Source organism: Notothenia rossii (genome assembly GCF_949606895.1).
Source record: "Notothenia rossii genome assembly, chromosome: 6".
Taxonomy (NCBI): Eukaryota; Metazoa; Chordata; class Actinopteri; order Perciformes; family Nototheniidae; genus Notothenia; species Notothenia rossii.
In genome coordinates this window covers 40,409,744-40,424,152 of record NC_136909.1, presented here as the reverse complement: position 1 = coordinate 40,424,152, position 14,409 = coordinate 40,409,744, and the positions used below count along the sequence as shown (strand labels likewise).

General features: G+C 41.9%; 1 protein-coding gene and 1 long non-coding RNA gene across 5 annotated transcripts in view; one reads left to right on the top strand and one right to left on the bottom strand.

Annotated features, from left to right (window-relative positions):
* The window catches only part of LOC307043023, a 135,173-nt gene that overhangs the window by 72,191 nt on the left and 48,573 nt on the right, over positions 1–14,409 (bottom strand). The window lies entirely within an intron of this gene.
* tncb (tenascin Cb) overlaps positions 9,729–14,409 on the top strand; it is a 105,354-nt gene continuing 100,673 nt past the window's right edge. For 3 of the 4 annotated variants that reach the window (XM_079687205.1, XM_079687204.1, XM_079687203.1), the window contains exon 1: positions 9,729–10,003. The gene's annotated coding sequence lies outside the window, so the exon portion shown is untranslated. The remainder of the gene's footprint in view (positions 10,004–14,409) is intronic. The other variant, XM_079687206.1, reaches the window with a different exon arrangement.

The following is a 14,409-nucleotide window of genomic DNA, read 5'->3' as shown; positions in this document are numbered from 1 at the left end:
GTTTCCACAGGACAGCCAGTTACCTTCCCCCCAGTCGCTATGCTAAGCTTAACCTGACTCCAGCTCTGTGCCGACTCATATCACTCAAAAAGCAAGTAAATATGTTTCAAGTGTCAGCGACCTACAGATCTCAGGTTTATCTGACCTCTAAAATTCAATTTATTTTACAAATCAAATGCAAATAGCTATGCAAACAGCCGCAGGAAAGCAAAACAGAGGCATGTCTGATGAAAGTGATGGTGGCCCATCTTTTCCCCGCGTTATGAATTATGGATCACTGCTAATAGGCTTTCTCTCCCTTGTTTAACCTGTTGTGGCCACAGGCTTGTTGCTGATGGCCGCTTCCTCTTTGACTCTACCTCAGTGCTCTTCACCCACATTATTCTTCCAAACACTGCTATTGTCTCATTATTGCACTACAGAGGCAGGAGCTTCAGGAGCTAAGGGAGGAGGAGGCAGACTGGGTCTCCGTCCAGTGACCCTCCCTGAGGATTTAACCCACACCGTCCCACCTCGCTGCTGCATAATGAATGAAGGACAGACATTGGGAGGGAGGGAGGGAGGGGATGGAATGGGAGTGGGGCCCTTATTACCTTGTTATTCATTTTTAATGAGGTAAACAGGTCTTTCCAGGTCACCTGCAAGCTCACACACCCCCACAGCGGGTGGTGTATCTTCTCCGTCTCTGCTTTATTGCTGACCGCTTTGACATCCTCCATGGCTGCAGGGGCTCCATGGAATAATTAGGTCTCACTGTCATTGACAGAATGTGTCTCACTTCCAACAGAGTCCCTTTCCTTTCCTTCAAGTCAGATGCCACCAATTAAACAAAGGCGTGGAGACCTTATTATAAGTGCTGTAGGCAACCTCTGCCTCACTTTTCCCCTTGCTTCTATTAGAGTCACATTTCCTGTAGCGAATTAGACACTGAATACCACTATTAATTTAATTTGCAAATCATCAATTGAATTTTGGGGGGTGCTACAAATGCCCCAAAGACTTCCACTAGGAGAAAAGCGCTGCACTTTCATCAAGTTGCCGAAGCATGCCCAGCGTTTACTGAAGCACTGCATTAACAAAACGCTGCAGAACCTCAAAACACAACTGAAACCAGGGGACACTAAAAACTGACGCACACAGCTGGGACCGGAGCGTTGTTGAGGTTCGGGAATTAAAAAGTTGGCCAACTGTCACTGGAAACGTACCTAAAATGTATGTTGGGCTTATTTTAACAGTGATTGCATGACTCCTTCAACTATTATTGCAGATCTTCTGTACAACAAGTCCTCCAACTCATACGACCAAATGGGCCGATTGTTCAAGCCCTTATTACGACCAAATGTGTCGTTTGTTCAAGCACTTAATACGACCCATTATTACGTTTTAAAGTTTTCTACCTCTAGTGCTCCCGTTGAATGCAAACGTTACAGATGGTCGCGCTTTGTAAAATCCTAAATTGTAGGATAGTTTGGCCATTAAAACGTTTTTTGATTAGATTTCTAGCGAGAAGTGTAGATTGTACTTTTAGAATCCACGTCCAGTCGATATGTAGGATCTATAGTTTATAGATATTACGAAGATGATTTGAGGTTTCGACAGGAGAACGTGTATATGCGGCAGCCTCCATGTAAAGTTACGGGTTGAAAACAGTATTTCCGGTCTCAACGTTTTCGTAATAAAACCAATGATCAAATGATTTAACAGTGATATCTGCAGTACTCACAACTAAAAAACCTCAGTTTATCCTTGTTAATTATGCAACATTTATTGGTTTAAATTATGTACAATGCACGTCGGGATATGGTGTTTATGTGATATGAAATCCGGAAAACATAAAAAAAAAAAAACTTTATTCCGAGTGTTCTTACTTTTCTCGATCGAAGTCATCACATAACGGCATTGTAATACACGGTTCAGCTGCATAAAATATTATACATCTGCCGTAGTTCTTTATTTATAGAGCCATTATGAGAAAACTTCTGGACAAACTGGAAGAACTGCCACCGAAACTGAATATGTGACGTGAATCATAAATATATCAGCAATTACACAACATCTTACATTTGTTTTCACAAAATACATCTCTTTGCAGTATCAACACTAATTCGGCTGACTTTTATATTTGATCCAATTGGTATATAGGTTATATTTACACCATAACGATGCACAGCTGATAGAAAGGGACACCTAGTGGTTAAAAAACGTTATTGAATCTTTTTGTTGAAATTATGTTATATTCTTTTGAAATGATGTCATATTTTGTTGAAATTATGTTATATTTGATGAAAAAAATATTAAGAGTACATACTTTCATAGGGGGAAAGTAGAAGGTCAATGATAGAAATATAGAATATAAAATATCAAGAAGATAACTAGTGATCTCTACAATAAAACAGTTTAGTGCAGGACGTCCAAAGATATTAATAGGAGGATGTGCAAAACAGACAAACTAATAAGGCTTTATTTAAACATTAAATAATACTTTAAGTTAAGGTCTTCTTTTGAATAAGAAAAAAACGTTGGGGGTATCCACAGATAAATATTAAGTCTGACAAAGTACAATCACCTTCCCTGAATTTGACTCAGGTGTAACTAAAGTCTGATTTAAGGGTTGTTTATATTTCACATCATTAATCAGAATCTGCAGAGTAACTAAAATAAATGTAGTGGAGTAAAAATACCAGGTTAACCTCTGAATTGTAGTGGAGTAGAACAAAGTAGTATGCTGCTGTAACAAAAACATTTCCCAACTTGTGATCAATAAAGTATATCTTATCTTATCTTATCTTAAGATGATCGATGGCTACTGCCATATTTGCAAAAAGGACCTCCGAACCTTGACAAGTGCATGTTTCAGGCTTATCAATTAACAACAGGAGGGGTCACAGGAATAAGACCAGAGGCCTGTACTACGAAGCCGGTTCAACATAACCTGGATATGTTTGAATTAGCCGGTTGGCCTAATCCAAAACATACGCGCTCTCGCTAAGCGGTCCTACGACGCTGGTTATCAAGTGGATCGCTCAAGCCAGCCGTGTCCTATCTAGTCAGGTGCGCGTTCACATGAAAGGGGTGGTATTTGGAGCATTCGACCAATCACAAACATGGAGAAGCGCACTGACAGCGCAGCGTCATACTTCCTGAATGAAAATTCAACTATAATATTAGACATATGAAGAAGTTAAACTTTAAAAATCCATGACTTAAACACTTTATCCAGGATAAAAGCCACATAGCTGCACCTGCAAGGTGAATACAGCTGGTAAAAGAAAAAGTGTTTGAATGCGTACATCAACAGGTTTATGATATCACTGCCCACGATCTCACTTTAATTAAATTTGACTCGAGTGTTTCGTCAACTTAATGTGTTGCTTAAAATAATACTTCTGCATACAGTATGTGTTGTGAGACTGTAAGTGATGCACGGCCAGATACGGCTCAAGAAGCTGACTCAGATAAGGAAATATATGATACATTATGATGTGATATGATATGAATGATAATGGGACACATCGACGTCTGTACTCGCAGTGCCTCGGACTGTACTTAATGTTACTCTGATCCGGTTACTTATGTTGTGGCAGATATTTAAGTAAGCTTTCTTCACGCTAATGTTATAATAGTCAGATTGCTCTGAAGATGGGAGGTGATATTCTATTCATTTTCACGTTCACACAGTCTGTGATTTTTGCCGGCCGTCTTTCCTGCAACGGCAGTTTTTCTGTATTTCCTTTCTCCTGTAATATGACTTGATCGCTTTAAACTCTGCACACTGAGCTCTGATTGGTCAGCAAGCAGTGCTTTTCACTGAGTTGATCTCTTAACCTGCTCCGGAGCAGGTTAGCCGCTCAGCATAAATTACCATGGAGATCTAGCCCGCTAAAAAGAGAACCAGCGTCGTAGGAACGGAAACCCTGAATGTACCCTGAAGCAGAGTCCTGCATCGGGTCGGGTATCCGCGGGTACCCGACGGGTGACCCGCAAAAAAGGTGATTTGCGGGTGGTATTTTTTCAAACGCTTTTTTCCGGGTTCGGTTCTGGGTAAAACAAAGATGATGCGGGTCGGGTTGCGGGTGTTGCATAATAAATATATTTAAATAATAATAATTTAGTTTAATGTTTAAATCCTCAGACCTCTCCCCCGCGGGACCGAGCATATTCATAACCTCTGCAGCGCATCTATCTGCTGCTGAGCGCGCCACATTCTGAATGGCTGAGGTGAAACTCTCTAGCGGAGAATACAGCATTTTCAATAACTCTTCCTCAAGAGCGAAATCCAACGTCTGGGAGGCTTTTGGTGTCATCCTAGATGCAGAAAATAACCAACATCCGAGGCTTTTTGAGCCAAATATGCAACTGCGTGTGTTAATAATTGCACGTTTTCACTGCTTATATATATGCGGGTTCGGGTCGGGTTGCGGATCTTGTGCCGGCGGGTCGGGTCGGGTTGCGGAACTAATTGGCAATATGTGCGGGTAGCGGGGCGGGTTCGGTATTGCACATCGCGGGTGCGGGGCGGGAGCGGGTCTTGAAAATCAGACCCGTGCAGGACTCTGCCCTGAAGTTAGCCCGCTAAGCGAAAATCCGGCTTCGTAGTACGGGCCTCAGCTGTTAAATAAAGCTCTTCTGACCTTAGCTGTCATGTGGGTATATTAATGCTGCCCATTACTGAGAAAAGCAATTTTCACCCATTTATTAATTATATGTTTTAAATTTGATAACACCACTGTGTTTCGTATCCCCTAAACCTCCAGGGTGTACACAGTTTAATACTGGCACCTTTTAATTGTGGGAAATACGAAAACGTCTTATAAAACTATAATTCCCAGTAGAGACGTGCCATAGAACATGTTGCGAAACACACAATAGCCAGCATGTGTAGTTCTGGGTGGGGGGGGGGGGCTGGGCTGGACCCGTCCAATTCCAGTTTTGGATAGTCTGTCGTGGTTCCATTCCATTTCAAAGAGCTGTTGACGCTCGGCGTAACCTTGTCGCACTGCCACTCCAACATCCAATCACAGGGCTTGAGGACTAATCACATGGTTTGTAAAGCAAGGCGGAGGTTGTAGTCCCAAACGATAGCTGGGGATTCTGGGTAGTGTAGTGTCTTCGGAAACTGTAGTGTCTAAACTCCGAAAAAACGTTGTTTCTCCGAATCGAAGGTTAAAAACACAAAAGCATTGTACACAATATAAACCAATCAATATTATGTAATTAACAAGGATAAACTGATGTTTTTTAGTGGATGAGTAATGCAGATATCATAATAATAATAATTTAATGTGTAATCATTTGACAGTGAGGGGAATATATCCGGTTTTAATATGAAAACTTCGAGACCGGAAAAACTGTTTTCACCCCGTGAGGGTTGACGCTAACTTTACATGGAAGCTGCATACACGTTATCCGGGCGAGACCTCAAATTATCTTCGTAATATCTATCAAACTATAGATCCTACACATCGACTGGACGTGGATTCTAAGAGTACAATATACACTTCTCTCTAGAAATCGAATCAAAAAGCATTTTAATGGCCAAACTATTCCACAATTTAGAATTTTCCAGAGAGGGTTATTTGTGAATAAACGTCCCTCCGGAACGTTTGCAATGAACGGGCCGGTTGTTTCTTACACGACCACTAGAGCACCTCCAGTGGTCGTGTAAGAAGCAACATACACTTCAAAACGTGTATGTGGGTCGTAATAAGGGCTTGAACAATCTGCCTATATGGTCGTTTTTTGTAGGAGGACAGGCTGTTTCTGTAAGCTAGCTAGCTAACGTAGCTAACAATTATGAAACAGACTAACTCTGCCGACAGTGAGAGTTGGACATCTTTATAATTACCCAAACAGCTACAAGCACTCCGGTTCCAGCGGTGTGCAATGGCATCACTTTTTAGTGTCCCCATTTCCACTGTGTTTTCTAGCTTCTTGCAGCGTTTTTATATTTGAGAGTATTTTTTATTTGTAGTGTTTTGTTAATGCAGCGCTTTTAGTAAACGCTGTGCATGTTTCGTCAAGTTGGTGAAGACGTTTCTTTATTTGTATGTGTTTGCATCATTCACCTAATGGAAATGTTTTGGGCCGTTGTAAATCGGTTGCACCTGTCCGCCACTGTAGAACCTGATTGGTGTAACATGCAGGGCAGGTAGTTTTTCTCTTTCTTTGCTTGGGATGTTATTGTTCCATTTCCCCGTCTGTATATATGTTAAATGACAGCCGATAAAACTGAACATTGTTGTGCTCTGATGAAAATAAAACGGGTTCCCTCATGCAGACGCCTTGTTCCGGCACGGCAGGAATTGGATGACAGGCGAGGATGCACGTACAAGGTGTCAGCTGGGAAATCAAACCCGCTCAGTTCACTTGCTCTGAAAGTCGGTGAACAGGTACGCCTTGGCAAACAGAGAGGTGGAGAACTCCCACAGCAATTCTATGCGAAGCCTTGTGAAGGAAGGAGAGAGAGTTTGACAGGAAGGTGAGAACAGGAACAGATGGAGAGACGCAGGGAATCTACATTTACAGTCATTTAAAACAGGTGCTATACATAGCCAAGCTTTCAACCCATCATCTCATCTAAATGATATCATTACAGCCAGAAGTCATTAAAAAATATCTATGCCTCCAGACTGTATAGATTTCCTCCCTCTCTCCTGGGAGCGCAGATGAAAATGAATTTAGGGCCCCTCAAGTCATTGAATTTGCTTTTCATCACCCGATAGCCGTGCTACATATGTGCCATTGTGCAGTGTATAGGATTAGAGAGTTTCTTTTCTGCCTGACTGGCTACCGGCTCTCAGCAACAAGATGAGGATAATTTCCCCCGCAGAGAAAAGCTCTGCTCAGCACACATACCCCGACGATGTCTGGGATGGATCTTCACTTACATACCAACATTGATTTGAGCTTCTAAAACCATATTTTTTTCAAAACTTAGATAGATTTATTCCACTTCAAAATGACTTGTTTCCCTGGACCCACGTCATTAGCACCTTTTAAAGTGTGCTCAAGGAAAGATACATCAAGATAAAAGAAATCCTGTTTTTGAGAAAGGATTTTTTATTCCCTACCATAGTGAGCATCAGCAAAGCCCTGTATGATGAGTGAGGGGTCATATTCTGAATTAATGAGTGTCACACCATCCTCCACACTGGCTCTCATCAACATCTATTGAAGAGCATTTCTCAGCTCTTTAAAGTCTTAGTTTTTCCCCTAGAACGAGGGTTTGATAGGATCCTCCTGAGCTTTTGGTTCCTGTTTATTTGATGCCGCTCTGCCTGTTTACATCACCGTCTTGAGCACAGAACGTCTGTTAATTACTACCAGCGTATGTTTGGTACCCCGAGCAAACTGTAATCAAGAGGCGATTACTGACACGACTGTTCCATGTGTCGGGTTTATGCTTGGTGGTCACCGCCTGAGCAGTTGGATCGTGAGCCAGTGGCAAAAAGTGACCTCTCAGGTCAGTGACAGCCAAACAAGAATCAAGGTCAGAGCTCAAACTCAGAAAAATGTAAAGAGGCCCTTTTATGCTTTTTGGGGTTTTCCCTTTCCTGTAGTGTGTAATATGTTTTTTTTATTGCATGGTCTGCAAAGGCTAAAATCCCTGTGTTCCCTCTAGAGGGAGTTTTTCTCCCACACACTCCCCCCCCTGCCTGAAACACCTCCATTGGACTCCTTTGTTTACTTCCATAACATAATGACATCACTATGTAGAACTAGCTCTTAATTTTGCTGGTGCTCCAACACATTGTACGTGATAGGCTAAGGGGCGGGACATCTCTACGCAGTTGACCAATCACAACAGAGCCGGCCAGCTAACCAATCAGAGCAGACTGGGCTCTGGTTTCAGACAGAGGGTGAAAAGAGGTGCTGCAGCACAGGCAGTATGAGAACAATAAAGAGTTTTTTGAACATTAAAGCATGGAGACATGTCACAGAGTAGAGACACTACAAAATGATATACACCTGAACATCAGCAGAATATAGCCTCTTTAATATATCAAATCCCATTTTGGATAGCATTTATGACAGTTTTTTGTCTGCTTTTACTATTCTTTTCATTTGCTTTCTCTTATTGCTATTTCTGTGCAGTAATTTTCATTGTCACCGGTAGAATAATTGCACAAGGAAATCACAGCAAGGCCGTACATTAGAAAAAGTGTGTTGTCCTTGATGACTGTCTACTGTATGAAAGCATTAGTCGGTCAACCTGATGATGGCACCACCAGACCACACGGGAGTTAGGAACACCAATGACTCCTGGGCCCCCAACTGATTGTTTTGGCTTATCAAACGTTTGTATCCATTAAGATTTCGACTAAACTCTCATCACTAATAACTATATTAATTTAATGCACTTGCCAGTGTTAACCAGAAGTATCACCAAATCAATCTTAAAGATTCTTAAGGGTCCCTGATTAAGCGGCTGCCAATTGTTAGAATCCAAAATTCTGTTAAAATATGCAAGCGGCAAAAAGATAGCAACAACATTGACTTCATTTGATTCAGTAATCTCACTATGGAATTGTTCCTGATCTTGATTTTTTCCCCTGATGCTACATTGTGAAAAACACATCCATGGGTGCTACTCAATGTGATAAGGAATGGTCTTTTGATGAGCTCAACCTGGGCACAGGATTTGTAGACTAGAGATGAATGGGGGGTAGGAGGGCCACCGCGACATGGGTGGTTCTGGGGGGGGTCCAGTGTCTCTGTAACACTGAGTTTGGACCCCGCTGTGGCACCCCTATGAAAGAAAATCGATGACAATACACTTAGTGTTGCAGCAAAGACTGTGCAAGGAATATGTTTGGTTTTTAAATAATCACATTTTTATAAAATTGTACTCACTGACAGTAACACCAATCATGGTATTTTCAAGTTTTATTTGAATGGCTTTCTACTGAACTAAAATTGTTGACATTTGAAAACTTTCTTTGTCTCTTTTTGTCCCTTTCAAGTTTGTAAGAAATAACATGATTGGCTGTTGGAGATCTCGGCAAAGTCTAAAGATGAACGCCAAAAATTAGCTTAGTAGAGCCAGTTGGAAGAGAAAATTGAGAATGAATAAACATAAAGGTATATTTATAGAGCTAAACAAATGTAGCTTCTGCTTTCAAGTACGAATGGTTTGACTCCTGAGCACACGGAAGTTTCAGGCATGATTTCTCCTCCTTTCAACCCTGCATCTTCAATAATCTTCAATAAAGGCACTCTGGCCCAAAAGTATCTTTAAAAAAAAGTGTAACTTTAGCAGAAGTTCATTCATTGACCGTGTAGTACACGTGGTACACGTGGAGTACATCGTCAAGCTTCCAGAACCACATTTTTGGTGAAGTCGCGTTTATTTATGTCACAGGGCAACTTGCTAGTGTGAGTGGCGACAAAACAACCAATAATGGCAGCATTTTGTTACACATGCCGTATGTAACAAAACCCATCACAGAAAACGAGCAGAAAGAGACCCTGCCTTCAAGTTCTAATGCTATGTTAATGCCGGCTCTGCATTCACTCATATCAGGCTTTCCCATTGGCTTTGCCCGCTGCAATTTGCTGCTAATGGTCCAACCAACCCCCCCCCCCCCTCCATCACCCCCCCCCTTTTCCTCTCCGACTCTCTTTTCTCTCAGTCACTCTCCCCTCTCTCTTTCCAGCCTCCAGGCGTCCTGTTTCAGCTCCTTCACTTTCAGTCACAATGCCGTGGAGTGGGTGAATGGGTGGGGGGGCATTTAAGAGAGCAGTAGGTGGGAGTGGAGTCTGACTGCAGAGGGGTCTACTGTTTAAGAGAAAGGGAGCTCACTCTCTCTCTCTATCTCTCTCTCTCCTCCTCCTCCCTGGCTCTCTCTCTGTAGGTAGACTGGAGTGAGCACTCAGAGGAAGATGACAGAGCTGTCAGCGCTCTGAGACTCAGTGGTGAGAACATTCTCCCGGGCTGGCTGTGATAAGGCGCTCTTCAGCTTACGTTGTGTAATCAGTGGAGACGCTGTGAGCATTGTGTGAGGTAAGTCACCTTCTTTTACCTGCATGGAGCTGCTGGGTTTGAATGGGAGAAGACGGAATGCTTTAATTAAGATCATTGAAAAAATGTCAAAGCTTGAACATTTTCACACATTCTCTCTGCTTGATTCCTCCTTTAAATAAGTAGATTTTAAAACTTTCTGCAGGATTTTCTTTACAGGTTTTTAGGACTGAGACTGAATGCAAAATTCTCTTGATGTTTAAATTGTTTTAATTCTAATAACGGATGAGTTCAAAGAGTGACATTTTCAACTAATGTGGGGCCAAAAGCACAATTAGTTATTAGGTTCACAATGGTATCAACATGAGAACAATCCTCCCATTGGAACAAGAGATTTATTTGATAAAGGACTCAATTATTAATTGATCCCAATGATGTTCAGTCTAATCATCTGCACATTATTCCCACACTTCGTGGATATAAAATATTCCAACCTACAGGGAAGAATGTGGGGGTCGTGAACAATAAAAAGCTCATTTCCATTCATCAAAGCAGCTTCTGTAATTCATCCTCATCCTCTACAAGCTATAGCTTAAGAGAGTGCTGCGGTGTGCTCTTCAATGGATACAACTGGGCGGTCATTATGTTTTACTGAGGAGGCTTTCCTCCACTGGCTATTTCCTATTCATCACCAGAGCAGGTAAAACAGAGTAATATCTTCAGAGATGTCTAGTGAATTACTTCGCTTACAACAGGGCTGATGCTGATAGGATAGCAGACGGGAGCTAGGGGTTGTGTGTGTGTGTGTGTGTGTGTGTGTGTGTGTGTGTGTGTGTGTGTGTGTGTGTGTGTGTGTTTTAGTTGTACACTTTACGGTTGCCAGCAGACAGTAGGCTTGTGTAACCCAGGAGACAGACAGCTGCTATGTATTAGATGCTGCTGGTTGGTTCCGATCCCAGATCTCAAGCTCAAGCTCACACGCACACACACACACACAAACACACACACACACACACACACACACACACACACACACACACACACACACACACACACACACACACACACACACACACACACACACACACACACACACACACACACACACACACACGCTGTTATTCTCCATGTGCTTCCCAGTCTCAGCCTCATTTGTTTGTCAGTAGTGTCGCACAAACAGATTGCTGAAGAAAAGAGGCGATGTGAACTTGAGGATGTTCGATGGATTAGTTAATAAGCATGTATTCAGGAGAATCTGTAACACAGATATGTCTAAATGAAGTTTCCCAACATTAGAAGATCCTGGTTATACAATATCAAGAAAGGCAGTCATGAATTGAGAAATTATGTGATGGACTGCACAGGATTTAAACTTCTCATTTGTAAGAGATTTATAAGATTTACACAGTCTCACTTTAGACTTTGTTCATGCTATTGTCACAGCAGCATGTTTACAAGCATTACTTTCTTTTGAGACTTTTTAGAGGGAGGATTTTTTCAAAACTCTATCCTAACTGCAGTGGATCCCCAACTGAGAGCTAGTGGGATTCTTTAGCCGTCATTTAAGGAAGAATTTATTGGGTTTTATAAGAGTCGGTTTGGTTCACAGATGTACACTGCATACCCCTAGAGCTGTTTCTTTATGGCGCTGGATGTCAGAACCCTTATGTATATCTATGCAGAGAGGGTAGGAGGGAAGGAGAGAGGTGAACGGGTGAGGGGAGATATAAGGTGTGTGAGGAGACCTACAGGATACCAGGGCTGCGTCTGCTGGATGGGGATTGTGTATGGTGTGGAGCACAATAGTCTACTTGCCAGCACTGCATGTTAATACGTTAATCAGCAATAATAAGCATTAGATCCTATGTAGACAATATTTGATGAAAATGGCTTGGCCGATTTAGACAATTTTGGAGTGGTTTTGGGGGTTATTGAGGAGGCTGAATCCATTTCTGACATTGATGGATAAAACATGGCAATTTTAACCAGAGAGTGGCAATATATTTACTCTTGGTGGGCTGATATTGACTACCATGAGTAGTGTTGCGACCATAGGTAGAGAGCACAAAATGAAAATGATAACCTCTACTGTAGAAATGTGTTTGAACAGCAATCTGTCCATCCCGATAATCCAGAGTCCCCTAAAAACTTCAAATCAACCCAAAATTCATCAAAATCAGCCCACAGAGTACAAATTGGGCCACTTTTTGGTTAAACTGCCATAACCTAATAATGTCAGAATTGTATTAATGAATGCTAATCAAGCAATTTATGCTAATTGTGCAAATTGCCCAACATATGCAAATTGGTTTCCAGCAGTTTCTTTGTGCTGGGGACCCCTTCTATACATTTCTAACATAAAACTTTGGAGTACATTTCCAGGTTCACAATAGAACTCTATGAGCTGGCAACTAGACTATGAAGGAGCCTGGCTTAGATTCAGTAGGTGTGACTTAATCTGAAATATCCCCTAAACATTACATTCCAATGTTGATTCATTTGGCATCTTAAAGATAATGGAACATGAGTTTTAGCTCAAATACTGACTATCTCTCCAACCCTAGCCCTATCCCTTGGTGCATTAATGTTTCATGATGCTTTGGCTACGCATATGAGTAGCCACTGTCAGTGACACTGGGCATAACGATGAGTGGGAAACGGGCCTTTGTTTGGACAGCTGTTAGCTCCAGCGCTCCACGCCGCACAAAGCTCTCTGAGGGGGTGACTGTCTTTAACCCCACTTAGCTCCTCTACTGGTGATTGAATACAAACAGTCATAGTGGGTATTCCAGATGACCCACGCTGGGCAGGACTCAGGAGAGATGCAGAAATGTTCCATCACCATCCTCAATTCAATCTTAACCACACACCCCACCCAGGCCCTTTCCTCTCTTTTTTATTCAGCATTGTTGCTAGGTTCTGGTGAATATCAGTTTGTTTTTATATATCCTGGTGTTCAGTGACATTTAGACATATTTCACATAAAGTACATCTTTAGATAATTACACCTGCACTGTGTGGCCCTGTTTTTACGACCACCTGTGGTCCAGATGGTTCTTAATACCTTGAGTCTAGTAAACTAAAAGACACTTTTAGAACAGTAAAATTAAAGGTTAAGTGTGAAGAGAGGACAGTCAAATAGTCAGAAACCATTGCCACAAGTTTATTTGTATAAAGATTGGTGGTTCTCTGAGGATGTATCCCACTGACTGGTGAGCCTTTTCCTCCGGTGCCATCAGCAGCCATACAAAGTCCAATACTGCATTGTGTCCAAAAACCTCGAAACTAATGCTATTCCAATCAACCTTAGCTGTAGCAGAAAATCGCTCTTTTTTAAAGTTACATTTATTTACATTTTGAATAAGCTTATTTTTTAGGAACATCTGATTCTGTCTTCTAAAAGATTCTTGGCTGAACTTGAGGGATTACTTCAAAGGGCAGTGCACCCTTTTTCCCAACCGGTGGTTATTGTTAAAATAGTGTTTTGAAGACACCAATAAATGTATTACCCCCACACGTTTTTTCCTGTGGCCCAGTCAGATTAGTCATCACCACAGAAGGAAGACCCCCCCTAAAGAAATCCAGTGTTTTAAAGCGTCCCAGATGGTTTAATGTTCCTCCGATGCTAATGTGCAACGGGAAAGGAGTGGCAGTCTTGGAGCTGTGGGATCCGGGATGCCTTTGTATTGCCCGGCCCTCCTTTGGGGGCATCCAATAGATAAACACATGTGGTAGACACTTCGCTCTGACACTTTGCCTTCACCGGTGACCCCGCACGTTGGAATGCATGAGCCATAATGTTCTTGGAACAAAATGGGGCCCTTTTGAGAGGGGCAGACAATTTAAATTGGGGAAAATGGTAAAAAAACGGGGAAGCCAATGAAGAGCCGACCTTGGGGACCGGGGTCATTAGGCTCATACAAGTGTCTGAATGGAAGGCACTCCCAATTTGGACACGCAACACGCTTCAGGCTTTCATCACAGACAAGGACAAACAGATGTCCGGGTATCACAGCCAAAACGCTCGCTTCCATTTATAGCAGAGAGAAAAAAATCCTTTCCATCCTATTTTAATGGAAGTACCCAATAAACCTTGGTGTAAGGTGCTGAAATGTGCAGTCTTTCAAAGGCCTTGCAAAGTCCTCTTACATGTTAACTCAGCATTCTTTGGTCTTGATCAAAAAACATCTCCCTTCACTGTCAGAATGTATTATTCAAGTCAGTCTAGCATTTATATGTTTAAGACATTCCACATAGAAACGGGGAGCTTTCTATTCTCTAGATTTAAAAAAAAGTTTGGTTTGGTCCAAAGATGCAAATGATATTGATTGGTAGCATCTTACTCTAGGTCATGTGATTCATGCTTTCTGACAAATCTATGTCTGCTGTTGATGCCCCTTAAAAAAATTAACTGGTACCGATTCCATTGAAACAGCCATGCAGCCTCA